The 17,573-nt window shown below is 34.0% G+C and overlaps 1 protein-coding gene across 10 annotated transcripts in view; it reads right to left on the bottom strand.

Annotated features, from left to right (window-relative positions):
* The window catches only part of STXBP5L (syntaxin binding protein 5L), a 384,033-nt gene that overhangs the window by 229,633 nt on the left and 136,827 nt on the right, over nucleotides 1-17,573 (bottom strand). The window lies entirely within an intron of this gene.

Here is a 17,573-nt window from a genome sequence, read left to right on the forward strand (position 1 = left end):
TAATGTTAATAAAATATAATCATACTACATTATACAACTTTATTTAGAATACCAATTTTTCCAAACCTGAATATAGGTTTTCTACATTGAAAAAAATTGGCAAATGAACTCTACTTCAATATAAACATTTACCAATGAAATCTACCTCATTCCAAAGAGGAAATTGAGAAAATATGTAAGTATATATGAAACAACATAAAAATAAATGAGAACATTGGAACAAAAGAAAAATGGGATAGAAAAGGAAGATGAAATAAAGGATGAAATGTGATAACTTTAACGAACAGTGTATATGCCATTCAGTCCTATGCACTTGAAAAATGTGGCCACAAACTTGGCTTCAAATTTCTTTCTATCAAATCCAATTTTCTGACTTATGTCAGTATTTTAAATTGGTGATTTAGGAACTCTCAGCAGTTCACAAAGGTATCCTAGAGATTCACATCATTAAATATAGTTGATACTGACTTATAAATCAATAAATAAGACAATTAACAAAATATACATTCTTCATTTCAAAAGAAAAGGATTTGAGAACAGAAAATGATTATTAGATGATCATATTCAAGACTCAGTCATTCAGCTAAATACTGCTAGCTGTGCTGATGGTTTTTACTATAATATGATTCTGAGTTTTATTTGTAGTTATATTTTGTTAAATTTAATCTACCATTGGTTAAAAAAACCCCAGAAAGGATAAAACTAGGCCAACGTTCAAATAATGATATTTCACAGGAGCCTTAAGATGATTTTCTTGAAATCCATTAGTAGTATTTCTCTGGTGAAAATTCTTATACTGTTAATAAAGATGTTTCAGTAACTCCAGAACACAGTGGTAAAAACAGAAAATATAATGGTAGTTATAAGTTACTCCTACATAGCTTCTTGAGACCTAATTATTTCCCTAGAAATTTTATAACAGAACACAAAAAAACAACAAAAATAAACCAGCTAGTAGTTTTAACAGGAAACAAAATTTCAAATATCAGATCATGAAAGCAATGCATATTACTTTTGAAGGTATAGCATATATTTAAATGTTTTATTATTAAACTGCAAACAATAAATTTTAAAATTGACTTAAAAAATTGAGCTTTTTACATATTAAGTTAAAGTAAATGGCATAATGACTTCATAAATTTAAAAAGTCAAAATTAGTATAAACAAAGACTTTCTTAAAATTAAATTTATATAAAGTAATATATACTGTACTAAGATATGTATTAACTCCAACTTTTTTTTACATACCAGAGAAAATGATAAACAATAAAACCAAATCCTATGAGGTGTATGATAAAAATTTCTATGAAATGTATGGAAAGGAGATTTATAAGTCTAAAAAGTTTGGAAAACCTGACCTAAGTGAGAAAATGAATAATATAACCTTTCAGAAATTGAGCCCCAAGATGTAATGAAATGATATTCTAAAATGCTATTATATTTTTTATAATAAACATAAGAAAGACAGAAGTCATTTTGTTTATAAAACATTATAACCAACAGTCCTAGTAAATCACAAAATATAAAATAATAAACCTCAAAGTATCAAACATTTGAGATAACTATACAAGATTGTGATATGGGAAATATAAAAATACATTAGAAACACTTAAAGAATTGAGAAAGAGAAAAACAGCCCCTGACATCCAGGAGACACCAGACAAAGTCATTCTGTGACCATGACGAATCAAGACAAAAATAAGATCCCTCTGTAATCATGCCTGATCACATCAAAACAGGAATATTGCCCACATCACAAATACATATCATATATGTATGTGTGTGTGTGTGTATATATATATATATATATATATAGGCAAAGAAGTAGGTGATTTCTTCACTACATATTATACATATTATCAGGACCTGGAAAAGTTTCTGAAGAAAATAGGTATCTGCAAAAATATCTGTTAAATTAGTTAGTAAACACCAAATAATCAAAATCAAAGATACTATATATTCTCTAACAAACATGAAATAAAATTAGAACTCATTGACAAAAATATTTTGGAAACTAAAAAATATGCATTTAAGTAATTATGGCCAAACAAGAAATCATAATGAAAAATATGAAACAGAACAGAACAAAAATTCCTCATATTGAACCTTGTGGGATACAGATGAATCCTCATCAAGAGGGAAATATATGGTTTTATAAATACAGGCATACCTTGAAGATATTGTGGGTTCAGTTCCAGACCACCTCAACAGAATGTAATATCAAAATAAAGTGAGTCATACAGGGTTTTTTTTGGTTTCTCAGTGCATGTAGACTTCTATACTGCAATCTATTAAGTGTACAATAGCATTATGTCTAAAAAAACAATGCACATAACTTAATTTAAAGTACTTTATAGCTAAAAAATGCTAACCATCATCTGAGCCTTCAGTGAGTCATAATACTTTTTCAAGAGTAACATCAAAGATCACTGGGTAGAGGTGGGATCAAGATGGAAGAGTAGGAAGACCCTGAGCTCACCTCCTCCTGTGCACACACCAAAACTACAACTATATATAAAATAACTCTCTCTCAGAACAACCTGAAGACTGGCTGAACAGCTTTTTTACAATTAACAATACTTTTTAAAAAAATCACACAGAGACAGGTACAAGGGTGAAAGAAGTGATCTAGTCAGGACCCACACCCCCAGCAGGTGACCCAAAAGACAAAGGGGATATTACAAACTCAGAGGCCCAGCCAATGCTCACTTCAGCTCCAGCCCTCCCACCAAAGCTACCAAGCACACATAGTCTGCAAAGGGACACTCCTATACAATGACACACTTTCCACACCAGGTGAGGCAAATGTTTTGCCTAATTAATAAAGACAAACACTGAAAGTGAAACAAAATAAGAAGACAGAGGAATATGTTCCAAATGAAATAACAAGATAAAACTCCTAATGAAATGAAGATAAGTAATTTACATGATAAAGATTTCAAAGCAATGTCATAAAAATGCTCACCAAACTCAGAAGAATAGAGGATCACAGTGAGAACTTCAACAAAAAATTAGAAAATATTAAAAAAGAATCAATCAGAGCTGAAGAATACAATAACTGAAATGAAAAATATACCAGAGAAAATAAAAAGCAGATTAAGTGGTAAAGAAGAATTAATAAATGAGTTGGAAAACAGAATAGTGGAAATCACCCAATCAGAACAGTAAAAAGAAAAAGTTTTTAAAATGAGGATAGTTTAAGGGACCTCTGAGACAACACTAAGTGTCATAATATTCATGTTATAGGATTTAGTCCCAGGAGGAGAAAAGAAAGGAAAAGGGGCAGAAAATATATTTGATGAAATAATGACTGAAAAATTCTCTACCCTGGGGAATGAAATAGATATCCAGGTCCAGGAATCAGAGACAGTCCTAAAAAGATGAACCCAAAGAGTCAACACCAAGACACATCATAAGTAAAACAGCCAGAGTTAAAGATAGAGAATTCTAAAGGCAGCAAGAGAAAAACAAAGAGTCAAACAAAAGGGAACCCCCATAAGGCTCTCATTGACTTTTCAGCAGAAACTGTAGGCCAGAAGAGAGTAGCATGATATATTTAAAGTGCTGAAAGGGAAAAACCTAAATCAAGGATACTCTACACAGCAAGGTTAGCATTCAGAATTGAAGGTGATATAAAGGGTTCCCAAGATAAGCAAAAACTAAAAGAGTTCATCGCCACTAAGCAGGCCACACAAGAAATGTTAAAGGGTCTTCTTTAAGCAAAAAAGAAAAGGCCATAACAAGAAATGAGAAAATACATGAAGAAAATAAACCTCATTGGTAGAAGCAAATATAATAGTAAAGGCAGTGGATCAACTGCTTAAAAAGCTAGTATGGAGGTTAGATGACAAAAGTTGTAAAATCAATTCTAATTACAATCAGTAATTAAAGGATACACAAAAAGATGTAAAATATAATGTCAAAAACATAAAACATGGTGAGGATATTATAAAAACTGTAGAACTTTAAGAATGTGTTTGAATTTAAATGACTATCAGTTTAAAACAAATATCTATCTACCTACCTACCTATATATTGCATAGTAACCAAAAACCAAAAACCTAGAATAGATACACAAATACAAACAGAAAGAAACCCGAACATAATACTAAAGAAAATCATCAAACCACAGGGAAGAGACTAAAAGAAGAAGAAAAGAATAGAGAAGAACTACAAAAAACAACCAGAAAACATATAACAAAATGGCAAAAAGTACATGCCTATCAATAATCACTTTAAGTGTAAATGAACTAAATGCCCCAATCAAAAGACATAGGGTGGCTGAATGGATAAAAAAAACAAGACTCATCTATATGCTGCCTATAAGAGACTCACTTCTGAGCTAAAGACACACATAGACTGAAAGTGAAAGGATGGGAAAAGGTATTCCATGCAAATGGAAATGGAAAGAAAGCAGGGGTAATATAACTCATATCAGACAAAATAGACTTTAAAACAAAGATTGTAACAAAAGGCAAAGAAGGGCATTACATAATGTTAAGGGGGTGTCAATCCAAAAAGAGGAACTAATATTCATAACATATATGCACCTAACATAGGAGCAACTAAATATATAAACCAAATATTAACAGACATAAAAGGAGAAATTGACAGTAACACAGTATTAGTAGGGGATTTAATACCCCACATAAATCAATGAATAAATCATCCAGACAGAAAATCAATAAGAAAACGTTGGCCTTCAATGATACTTTGAGCAGTTGGACTTAATAGATATCTACAGAGCATTCCATCCAAAAACTATAGAATACACATTCTCTTCAAGTGCACATGGAACATTCTCCAGGATAGATCACATGGTAGGCCACAAAACTAATCTCAATAATTTTAAAAGTAAAATCATACAAAGTATCTTTTCTGACCACAGTGGTATGAAACTAGATATCAATTACAGAATGAGAGGTGGAAAAGACACAAACACAGGAAGGCTAAACAATGGGCTGCTAAAAAAAACAATGGGTCAATGAAGAAATCAAAGAGAAAATTTTTTTAAATGTCTTGAGATGAATGAAAATTGAAACACAACTTTTCAAAATCTATGGGATGCAGCAAATGCAGTTCTAAGAGGGAAGTTTATAGCAATACAGGCCTATCTCAAGAAATTTTAAAAATCTCAAAAAACCTGACTTGAAACCTAAAGGAATTACAAAAAGAAAAAACCCAGAGTTAGTAGAAGGAAGGAAATAATAAAGATCAGGGGAGAAATAAATTAAATAGAGACAAAAAAATGGAGAATAAGATCAATGAAACTAAGAGGTTATTTTTTTTAAGATAAAGAAAATTGATGAAACTTTAGCCAGACTCATCAAGAAAAAAGAGAGAAGGTCCAGGTAAATACAATCAAAAATGAACATGAAGCTATACAAGATATCACAGGAATACAATAATTGAAGAATACTACAAACATTTACACGACAACAACTTGAACAATCTAGAAGAAATGGACAAACTCCTATAAATGTACAATATCCCAGGAAAAAATAGAAAGTATGAACAGACCAATTACCTGTAATGAAATTGAATCAGTAATTTAAAAAAAAAAAACTCCCAACAAACAAAAGTCCAGTATCATATAGCTTCACACTGGAATTCTACCAAACATTGAAAGAAGATTTAGTATCTATCCTTTTCAAACTCTTAAAAATTGAAGAGAAGGGAAAACTTCCAAACTCATTCTTTGAATCCAGCATTACACTGATACCAAAGCCAGGCAAAGACACTACAAAAAAAGGAAATTACATGTCAATAAATCTGAAAATTATAGATGTAAAGATCCTCAACAAAATATTAGCAAACAAAATTCCACAATATATAAAAAGGATCATACACCATGATCAAATGGGATTTATCCCAAGGGTGCAAGTTTGGTTCAGTACCTGCAAATCAATCAATGTGATACACCATATTAACTAAAGGAAGGATAAAATCACATGATCATTACAATAGGTGCAGAAAAAGCATTTGACAAAATTCAACAACTATTCATGATAAAAATCCTCATCAAAGTTGGTATAGAGGGAATATATCTCAACATAATAAAAGCCATTTGTGACAAAACTACAGCTAACATCATACTCAATGGTGACAAGCTAAAAGCTTTTCCTCTAAGATCAGGAACAAGACAAGAATGTCCACTGTTATTCAACATAGTATTGGAAGTCCTAGCCCCAGGAATCAGACAAGAAAAAGAAATGAAAGTCATCCAAATTAGAAGGGAAGACGTAAAACTGTAACTATTTGCAGATGACATGATACTTTATATAAAAATCCCTAAAGACTCCATGCCAAGACTATTAGAACTAATAAATAAATTCAGTGAAGATGCAGGATACAAAATTAATATACATAAATCTGCATTTCTATACATTAAAAATGAACTATCAGAAAGAGAAAGCAAGAAAGCAATCCCACTTAAAATTGCATCAAAAAGTATAAAATACTTAGGAATAAAATTAACCAAGGAGGTGAAAGACCTGCACTCTGAAAACTATATGACACTGATGAAAGAAATTGAAGACAACATAAATAAACATAAAGATATTCTATGTTCATGGATTGGAAGAATTAATAGTGTTAAAAAGTCTATACCACCCAAAGCAATCTACATATTCAATGCAATCCCTATCAAAATACCGATGGCATTTTTCACAGAACTAGAATAATCCTAAAATTTCAATGAACCACAAAAGACCCTGAAAAATCAAAGCCATCTTGAGAAAGGAGAAAAAAGCTGGAGGTATCACACACACTCCCTGACTTCAAAATATACTATAAAGCTAAAGTAATCAAAACAGTATGACACTGCACAAAAACAGACACAGAGATCAATGGAACAGAATAGAGAGCCTAGAAATAAACTCACACACATATGGTCAATTAATCAACAACAAAGGAGGCAACAATATACAATGGGAAAAAGACAGTTTCTTCACATAAGTGGTTTTGGGAAAACTGGACAGCTACATGTAAAAGAATGAAACTAGACCACTTTCTCACAACATATAAAAAAATAAACTCTAAATGTACAAAAGGGGACTTCCCTGTTGGTCCAGTGGTAAAGAATCTGCCTTCCAATGCAGGGGGCGGGGGTTCAATCTCTGGTCGGGGAACTAAGATCCCACATGCCACGGGGCAACTAAGCCCACACGCCACAACTACTGAGCTCGCACACCTCAACTAGAGAGCTTGCATGCTGCAAACTACAGAGCCCACATGCTCTGGAACCTGTGCACCACAACTACAGAGCCCACTCACCCTGGAGCCTGCATGCCACAACTAGAGAGAGAAAACCCTCATGCCACTACTAGAGAGAAGCCCACGTGCTGCAACAAAGAGCCCATGCACCACAATGAGCACTGCAACGAAAGCCCACATGCCACAATGAAGATCCCATGTGCCGCAGCAAAGACCTGATGCAGCCCAATAAATAAATATTTTTTTTAAAAAAGCCATAGCAATGGGCATACCATTAAAAAATAAATAAATAAATGTACAAAAGACTTAAATGTGACCTGAAACAACAAAACTCCTAGAAGAAAACATAGGCAGTATGTTCTTTGAAATCAGTCTTAGCAATATTTTTTTGGATCTGTCTCCTCAAGCAAGGACAACAAAAGCAAAAATAAGCAAACGGGACCACATCAAACTAAAAATCTTTTGCACAGTGAAGGAAAGCATCAACAAAATGAAAAGACAACTATGGAATAGGAGAAAATATTTGCAAATGATGTGACTGACATTCAAAATATATAAAGAACTCATACAATTCAATATCAAAAAAACAAACTATCCGATTAAAAAATGGCATTTTTCCAAAGAAGCTATACAGATGTCCAACAGGCACATGAAAAGATGCTCAACATCACTAATCAACACGAAAATGCAAATCACAACCACAATGAGATATCACCTCACACCTGTCAAAATGGCTATCATCAAAAAGACAGCAAATAATTAACAAGTGTTGGCAAGGATGTGGAGAAAAGGGAACACTTGTGCACTGTTGGGGAGAACGTAAACTGGTGCAGCCACTATGGAAAGCACTATGGAGGTTCCTCAAAAAAATTAAAAATTGAACTACCATACGATCCAGCAATTCCACTCCTGGGTATTTATTTAAAGAAAAGGAAAACACTAATTCAAAAAGATATATGCACCCCAATGTTCACTGTAGCATTATATACAATAGCCAAGATATGAAACAACTTAAATGTCCATAAACAGATGAATGGATAAAGATGTGGTACACACACACACACACACACACACACACACACACACTGGAATATTTCTCAGCCATAAAAAGGAATGAAATAATGCCATTTGTGACAGCATGAATGGACCTGGAGGGTAGTATGCTAAGTGAAATAAGTCAGACTAAGAAAGACAAATAGTATATGTTTTTACTTATATATATGGAATCTACAAAACAAAGCAAACAAACAAATACAACAAAACAGAAACAGACTCACAATACAGAGAACAAACTAGTGGTTGCCAGAGGGAAGGGCTGCAAAATAGGTGAAGGGGATTAAGAGGTACAAACTACCAGTTTTAAAATAAGTCACAGGCATGTGATGTACAGCACAGGGAACACAGTCAACAATATCATAGTAACTTTGTATGGTGCATAATCTATAAGAGTATCAAATCACTATGTTGTACAGCTGAAACTAATATAATATTATAAGTAAACTATATTTCAATTAAAAATAATCACTGATGACAGACCACCTTAAGAAATATAATAATGAAGAAGTTTGAAATACTGTGAGAATTACCAAAATGTGACACAGAGACATAGAGTGAGCAAATGCTGTTGGAAAAATGGTGCCAATAGACTTGCTCGACTCATGGTTGCCACAAATCTTCAATTTGAAAAAAAATGCAATATCTGTGAAGTGCAGTTAAGTAAAGCACAATAAATCGAGGCGTGCCTGTACATATTAAAAGGAGAAAAGTATAAATTTTTAATAAATATAAGCATTTAACTGTAGAATGTCAAGAAAAAGAGAATAAAGTTCAACAAATAGAAGAAAAAATGAGTCATCTTATCCAAGAGCAAAGGATACCTTTCACTTATTCAAGTTTTCAGGAATTTTGAGTTTTCCACGTATAGATTTTCTTGTTAATTTCATAGCAAATTATTTTTTAAACTTTTGTTGCTATTTTATACAGGATCTTCTCTTCATTATCTTTTCTAAGAGGGTATTGTTTCTATAGTTGGATTTTAGTATGCTACCTTCTAAATTATTTTATTCTTTGTATTAATTTTAATGTTGATTTTCTTAGGCATTCCAGGTTATATTATCATATAATCTAAAATAGAGACTATTTTACTTCTTCCTTTCCAATTTTTATGCCTCTGTTTGTACTTGTCTAACTGCATTACTAAAACATCTTATAGTGTTAAAAATAGTGGAGGGGATGAGCATCCTTGCTTTCTTCCTAACTTTAGTGGCAATGTCTCTGGTGTTTCCCTATTAAATAAAATCCCAGATTTTATATATATATATATAATATTATTATTACATATATTATACATACATATATAATATATATAACATATATCATTAAAGAAGTATGAATTCATTCAATATTTTATAAATTTATTTTATCAGGAATAGGTGTTTAATTTTTTAATATTTTTATTGAAATATACATATAGAAAAGTCACAAATTAAAGCTGTGTCTTTCTTTAGTAATGACATTTTTTTCTTCCAATTTTGAGACATAATTGACATACAGCACTGTATAAGTTTCAGGTGTACCGCATAATGACTTGACTTAGATACATCATGAAATGTTAATCAAATAAGTTTAGTGAACATCCATCATCTCATATAGATACAAAATAAAGTAGAAAAATTTTTTTCTTTTGATGAGACCTCTTAGGTTTTGCTTTTTTAACAACTTTCATATATAACATACAACAGTGTTAATTATAGTATCATGTTGTACATTACATCCCTAGTACTTATTTATCTTATAACTGGATGGTTCTACCTTTTGACAGCCTTCATCAAATTCCCCCTTCTTCCACTCCCTGTCTCTGGTAACCATAAATTTGATCATTTTTTCTATGAGTTTTTTGTTATTTTGAAGTATAATTGACCTACCACATTTTGTTAGTTCCTATTACGCAACATAGTGATTTGGTATTTCTATACATTTCAAAATGATCACCACAATGAGTCATAGTTATTGACTGTATTCCTCACATGGCTCATTTATTTTGCAACTGGAGTTTTATTAATCTTAATCTCCCCCACCTATTTCTTTCCTCACGCCACTCTCCTCTCTTGCAACCACTTGTTTGTTCTCTGTATTTGTAACTCTGTTTCTGTTTTGTTATATTTGTTCATCTGTTTTGTATTTTAGATTCCACATATAAGTGATTCACAACAGTATTTGTCTTTCTCTGCCTGACTTATTTCACTTAGCATGATACACTCTAGGTCTACCCATGTTGCTGCAAATGACAAGATTTCATTCTTTTTATGACTGAGAAATACTCCTGTGTGTGTGTGTGTGTGTGTGTGTGTGTGTTTATACCACATCTTAATCCTTTCATCTATTAATGGGCACTTGGGTTGCTTCCAAACCTTGCCTATTGTAAATAATGCTGCAATAAACATAGAGGTGCACATATCCCTTCTAAATAGTGTCTATGTTTTCTTTGGATAAATATCCAGGAGTGGAATTACAAGATCAATTTATTTTTAATTTTTTGAGGCGCCTTCATAGTGGAAAACCACTATGCTTTCCATAGTGGCTGCATCAATGTACATTCCCACCGAATGGAAAGAAATTTTTGTTTCTGGATTTTTTTATTACTGTGTTTCATTCTTGATACGAAATGCACAATCAAGTATACTGCGTGGGGATCTATGCACTGTAAGGATTTTTCTTCATCAGGTCACTCCATGTCACCCCCTAAGTGGAGACGTAATTGAGCAGTACTCCTTGCCCAGATAGTACCAACCAATCATCTGACCCTGTCTGTGAACCAAGCCTGAATTCTGTCCTACTCCATTAGTTGGTTTTAGATATTCCCCTCCTACTCCATAAGACCATATATGTGGGTTGAGAAAAAGGCATTGTTGCAACATAGGAATTCTTGGTTCCCCATTTATCCAATTTACTTAGGCCTTTTGGACAGTTCAAGGCTGATTTCCCAAATATACCTCTTCCATTGTAAAATGGACTGTCACATCCCTCACCCAATCCTAGGAATCAATGAATATGATGACATCCAACTCATGCTGGACAGGTCAAGTCACAGTCACTTGGTGTCCCATCGTTAGGTGTTCAGTCTCCACAAGGGCCCATTAGCATGCCAGAAGTTACTTTGAAAATGGAGAGCAGCTGTTGTTCCTCTCTTATGGGGCTTTCCAATAGAGTGTTCTTAACTACCAAATACATTAAGCTCTAGCAGATCATAGCTACCAAATGGTAGGGTAGGCTGCACTTGGACTTAGGGAAGAGACCTTTTTTTCTCTAGGCTCCACTCAAAAGTGGCAGAATTTTGGATAACCTAAAAAACTGATTTGGAACAATAATTTCTAGGGCCTTATATACTATTATCTAAATTCAAAGCACCCACCAAGTGATATGACACTTTCTTAATAAGGAGAAATACAAAAGCTTACATTTTACCTTAGAGGAGATGCCCCTCCACCCCCAGACCATTAGACCTTCAAAACCATCACATATAGGGCCAGGTCCTAGATATTTATGGGATAAAGCCTTATGACACATGAGTCTCTGACACATGAGTCTTATGAGCTATATAGCTACTTGCCACTTCTGCTCACCAGATGAGAGTTGGAAGACCTCAGAAAGTGTCCTTACTTGGAAATAGGGTCTTTGCAGATGTAATTAGTTAAGAATTTTGCGACAAAATCATCCTTAATTTAGGGTGGGCCCTAAAATCAAATGACTGGTGTCCTTATAAAAGAAGAAGAAAGGATACAGAGACACAGAGAAGAAGGCCATGTAAAGACAGAGGAAGACATTGGAGTTATTCTGCCAAAAATCAAGGAACAATAGGAGACACCGGAAGCTGGAAAAGGCAAGGAAGGATTCTCTTCCAGAGCCTTCAGAGAGAGAGTGGCCCAACCAAGACCGTGACTTCAGACTACTGGCGTGCGAACTGTGAATTAGTAAATTTCTGTTATTTTAAGCTACCCAGTTTATACAACGTTGTTATGGCAGCCCTAGAAAGCTATACCAGGTGTCAGGGTCATACTCTTTCCTTATCAGGGCTTTGACTTTAACAAATAAGACCTTTCAAACTATGTGTTTAGTCTCCTTATAAAAAGATCCTGGGCCTATTTTGAGCACAGTCTGCCCTAGAGCTGCAGAAGTTAAGAATTCCTTTAAAGTTGTTTTAGAGGGCCTCTGGAATGCCTTAAATCAGTAATGAACTGCTCTAAGTTGATCATTTTATTTTCACACAGTCTCCTGTGTTTTGGTAGGTGAAATAATGTTCCCTCCAAAGCTGTCTATGCCTCAATCCTCAAAACCCATAAATATATTACCTGATATGACAAAAAAGACTTTTTAGATGTAATTAAGGTTTGTTGAGATGGAGAGAGTATCCTGGATTATCCAAGTGGGCCCAATCTGAACATACGAGTCCTTAAGAGTGATGAACCTTTCCCAGCTGTGGTTAGAAAGAGGTTTGATGATGGAAGGAAGTCAAAGAGATGCTAAATTATTGTCTTTATAGATGGAGGAAGATGGCTACAAGCTTAGAAATGTGTAAAGCCTATAAAATCTGAAAAAGGCAAGAAAAGGTTCTCCTCTAGAGCTACCAGAAAGGAATGCAACCCTGTAGTATTTTGATTTTATCCCAGTGAGACTTGTGTTGGACTTCTGGCCTACAGAACTGTAAGACAATACATTTGTGTTGTTTCAAACTACCAGATTTGTCATAATTTAAATTGGAATAGAAAATAATACAAGTGGCATCAAAGCAAGCTATTTTATTCCATCATCATTATAATTATCATTGCCCTTTATGAATCAAGCACCACAAATATTCGATCTCCTGTTTGTTTGCCTTTCCATTAGCCCCTCATCCTAATTAATCAAAGGAGAATGTTTGAGTAATTTTGATGTCACCACATGATAGGGTTTTAATACTTCACTTGACACCTTCACTGGGTCCTTTGATTTTAGATAGGAGACAACCCAACTCCAAAATCCCATCCTGAAGGTCTACAGTCTAGAACAGGGGTCAACAAACTTTTTATGCAGGGAAAGAGAGCAAATACGTTAGGCTTTGCAGGCATTTAGTTCTGTCACAACTGTTCAGCTTTGCTTTTGTAGTAAGAAAACAACCACAGAAAAACATGTTAATGCATGAGCATGGCTGTGTTCCAAGAAATCATTTTACAAAAACAGGCAGTACACTAGATTTGTCCCATGGGCCATAGTTTACGATCCCTGATCTAGAACAATTCTGATACTATTGTCTTAATCGCGGTTCTGTAGAAAATAGACTGAGGCAAGGCCTAAGTGCTAATGTTTCACTAAGAAGTATAATCTCAGGGCTGCAATAATAAAGGAAAAGTGAAGTAAAGCAAAGAAGTAAAAGATGATTCATTATCATACTAACCACTCTTTCTTGGGGAGAAGCAGAAGAGACATAGCCAATAACCTAGCAGGTGTATTTACTTGGCTTGCAGGATGTCTCTAACAGCTTACAGGGAAAAACCATGATTCAGAATAGCCCAACCATAGGAAGGAAGGGAGGGAGAATTTATTTCTTGTGTCTTGTCTAATAATATTGATCAAGGTTTTCTCCATGGGAAATTAACACCCCTTCACAACAGGGCTGTGTCATTTGACCCCTTTGGCATCTGTTAGGGAAACCAGATCTCATGCCTTACAGTATGGCACATTATCTAAATCCAGAATTAAAGAGAGGAGCCAAAGACTGGGTATAGCCAGTCAGCTTCAAAAAGTAGTACTGCATGAAGCTGATTAACCCTGCCAAAACTGAGATGAAGCAAGCAGCCAAGGGTTTGAGAGATAAGCAAAGCTGAGAGAATCCAAGGAGATGTACACAGTAACATGCCCAATACAGGCACCTCTCAGTCCAAGAGCACCCTCCTGTATTTGATAGGCTAATATGCAGTTTCTTTAGCAAATGGTGTCTCAGGGACAGGGGGTTCTATTTTCTGATTTTATGATACTATTTTGTTTCAGCAGGAACCTTAACATCAGTAATTTGTTCCTTCTTTCACTTCACCAACAAGCCTCCATGAAAGTTTTCCCCTTCCAGGTTGAATTTATCCCAGAAATGCAAAAATGTTTACATTAGAAAATCTATTTACATATTTCAACGAATAATTAAGGAATAGTCATTTTGTAGTGTAAGTACCTGACAGTTAGCTTTTTAAATTGTAATGTAAGTGCCTGACACTAAGCTTTTGATTATTGAGGCATCTATTGCAAAGACCTCCATCTGAAATAAACCCATTGCCAGCTACACAACTAGATAAAGAGCCAGGATGCCCCACCCAGGAAGTTTCCTTTTTTTTTTTCTTAAGAAAGCTCTGGTTGACTTAGATAAACTGGCCATTTGACTGACTGCTTGCATTTCCCTTCTTGGACTTTAATTCCTCCTCTTGTTTTTAATTCACCAATAAAGTGAACCTGCGAAACCACAGGCATCCCACCCCGATCTCAATAAAACTCCAGGTCCATGTGCTCTCTCTCTCTCTCTCTCTCTCTCTCTCTCTCTCTGTCTCCCCCTCCCTATCTCCCTCTCTGTCTCTCCGTCTCCCCCTGACCACGACATCCCTGTGCGGCCCCAGGCATGCCATGTACTCTCCAGGAGCTATGAGTAATAAACCATGTTTTTCAAAGTTTTCAGATGGTTGTTGCTGAGGTGCGTCTTGCAATCATAGTAAGAATCGCAAGGGCTGCTCCAGCCACAACATTGGCTTCAAAAGGGTTAACATTTGTGAGGATTCACCCAACTGAGTGTCCCCAGGCATTTCTACTATCACTGTCAATACCATCTTTATCAATAGGCTGAGACTGGTACAAAACACATCTTGATACTATAGAAAAGCATTAAATAAAATTCCACACCATTCATAATGTAAAGCCCTTGGAATACTGGAAAGAGGTGAAAACTTTCTAACTTCATCAATCAAAGGCCTGCAGCAAACATCTTAAAGTTGAAAGCTTGGAGGCATTTGCTTTGCAGTTAGAAACAAAAGAAAGTTCCCATTACAACAATTTATATTCAGCACTACACTGGGTTCCTATCCAACAAAACAAATATATATATAATATATATATATATTAAGGCAAGTCAAGGAAAATTTAAACACAAAAATCTTTCCTGCCCTTTGGCCTCCTCTCTCCCCTCTACTGTGCTTTGTGCATCTGCATTACGCATTGACCAAACCACCCCCATCGGCAGAAATACCTGCTCAACGATAAAGAGCAACATTCTCCTAGCACCAACTAGACAACTCCTTAAAAAATAACATTCCTTTTTAATCTTGTAAGGGGTCACAATGACCCATCACTTTGTACTTGCAGATCTGGATTGTGTAAACTATCTACATCATTAAATGTATAGCCCTCTGTCTCAAAAGCCTATATAACTGTGCTTTGACCTCTAATGGGTGGAACAGTTCTCAGAGTTTTCTGAGAAGCTGTTCCCAGGTTATAATCTTCAATTTGGCTCGAATAATATTTTCCGTCTCTTTCAAAAATTGACTATTGGTTAATTTTCCATCAACATATATATGAAACAAAATTTGTCTACAATTGCTATGCTTTTATACACAAAATATTTCAGATAATCTAAAGACAGCTACTAAAAACAACATTCCATGATGTAGTCAAGTATAAAATAACAAAAATGAACAATATATTATACACTAACAATTAATTATGAAACTGATTTTAAGAAAACTAATTCATAGGAGCAATAAAATCTATAAGATACTTAAATTTAAGGTAACAAAAGATATGTATGACTTTTGTGAACAAGTTATAAAGCCATATAAAAAACATAAAAGAAAGCCAAAGTAAATATATCGTGTTTATAAGATGGAAAGATGGAACACTCATGTCTTAATTATGTAAATCTTCTCTAAATTCATCAATATGTTCAAGTTTCAAACAAAATCCCAACAAGGATTTACAGAGAGCTTGATAAACTAATCCTAAAATTCATATAGCAGAATAAATGGTCATAAAAAGCCAAGATGAGAGAGGGAGAAGGGGAGACCTACCAAATAGCAAGATATTTTGTAAAGTTATTATAATTATAAAGGGTGCTCTCTCAGTAGAATAATAGATAAATATATCAATGCAACAGAGAAAAAAATCCAGAAAAAGACCCACCCAAATATGGGAACTTGATATATAAGTGAGATGTCCTTATAAATCAGTGGAAACTAAAATGACTATTCAATAAATGAATTATTTATATGTAAAAATGAAAGTATATCCTTATTTCAAACCAACATAAAATAAATTACACATAGATTAAAATTGAATTATGAAATGGAAAGCCTTAAAACTGATAGAAAAAATAGAATTATATTTTCCCTCAGGAAGGGAAAGATCTACTGGGTAACAAACAAAATGCAGGAGTCAAATAAAAAGACTGAAAAGGCTGAGTACATTCAAATCAAGAATTTGTATGTGACAAAAGGCTACTGATGGAAAAACTAATCAACAGGAAGTCAAGTGATTTATTCAAGGTTATATGCTAATAAGCAGTGGAGCCACAATTCAAACACAGTCTTCTGCCTGTAATACTAATTTATTTTGCATTCCTTTTAATTTTTAATTACACAATTAACACACATTATATTCTTTCATAAAAATTTGAACAACACAAGTAAAATAAGAATAACTTTGACCATTTTCCGCAATTCTAATCACTAGTATCCTCCCCAGATTTATGCATTTCCTTTTAGGCTTTTTTCCTTGAGTAATCTGAATATATAAGTAAAAACACAAATTCATTATTCAAGTGGTTTTATACTACACTTAGTGTTCTGCATCTTTTCTTTTAAAAATGTGACTTGAAGAACTTTCCTTATCATCACTGCCTTCCACAGTATGTATACATCATCATTCATTTATTCAATTTTCTATTAATAGAGCTTTAAGCTGTTTTCAGTATTTTGCCCTTTGGTCATATAAGTAGGATAGATATCTGAAATGGATTTTCTATCTATCAACATGTTTTAAATGTTGATAACAAATTGCCCATACTGGTATGTATACCTATGATTGCTGTATCTAGATGCCCATTTTTCAATGCCTTTTCCATTACCTGATATTATTAATATTTTTAATTTTTAATATTTTGCCAGTCTAATGGGGGACAAGGGGCATACTGCATTTCCCTAGTGATTACTAATGAGGCTGGTTCCTCCTCACTGCCAAACCCTTATCTTCAGAGGTAAGAGGCAACCACACCTTCAATTCTTAAAATCATCTTTTCTAGTAGACTTAGTTTCATATTTCTAATTATATTTATAATGCCATTTCTTGATTTATTA

Source organism: Balaenoptera acutorostrata, chromosome 4 (genome assembly GCF_949987535.1).
Source record: "Balaenoptera acutorostrata chromosome 4, mBalAcu1.1, whole genome shotgun sequence".
In the NCBI taxonomy this organism is placed as follows: Eukaryota; Metazoa; Chordata; class Mammalia; order Artiodactyla; family Balaenopteridae; genus Balaenoptera; species Balaenoptera acutorostrata.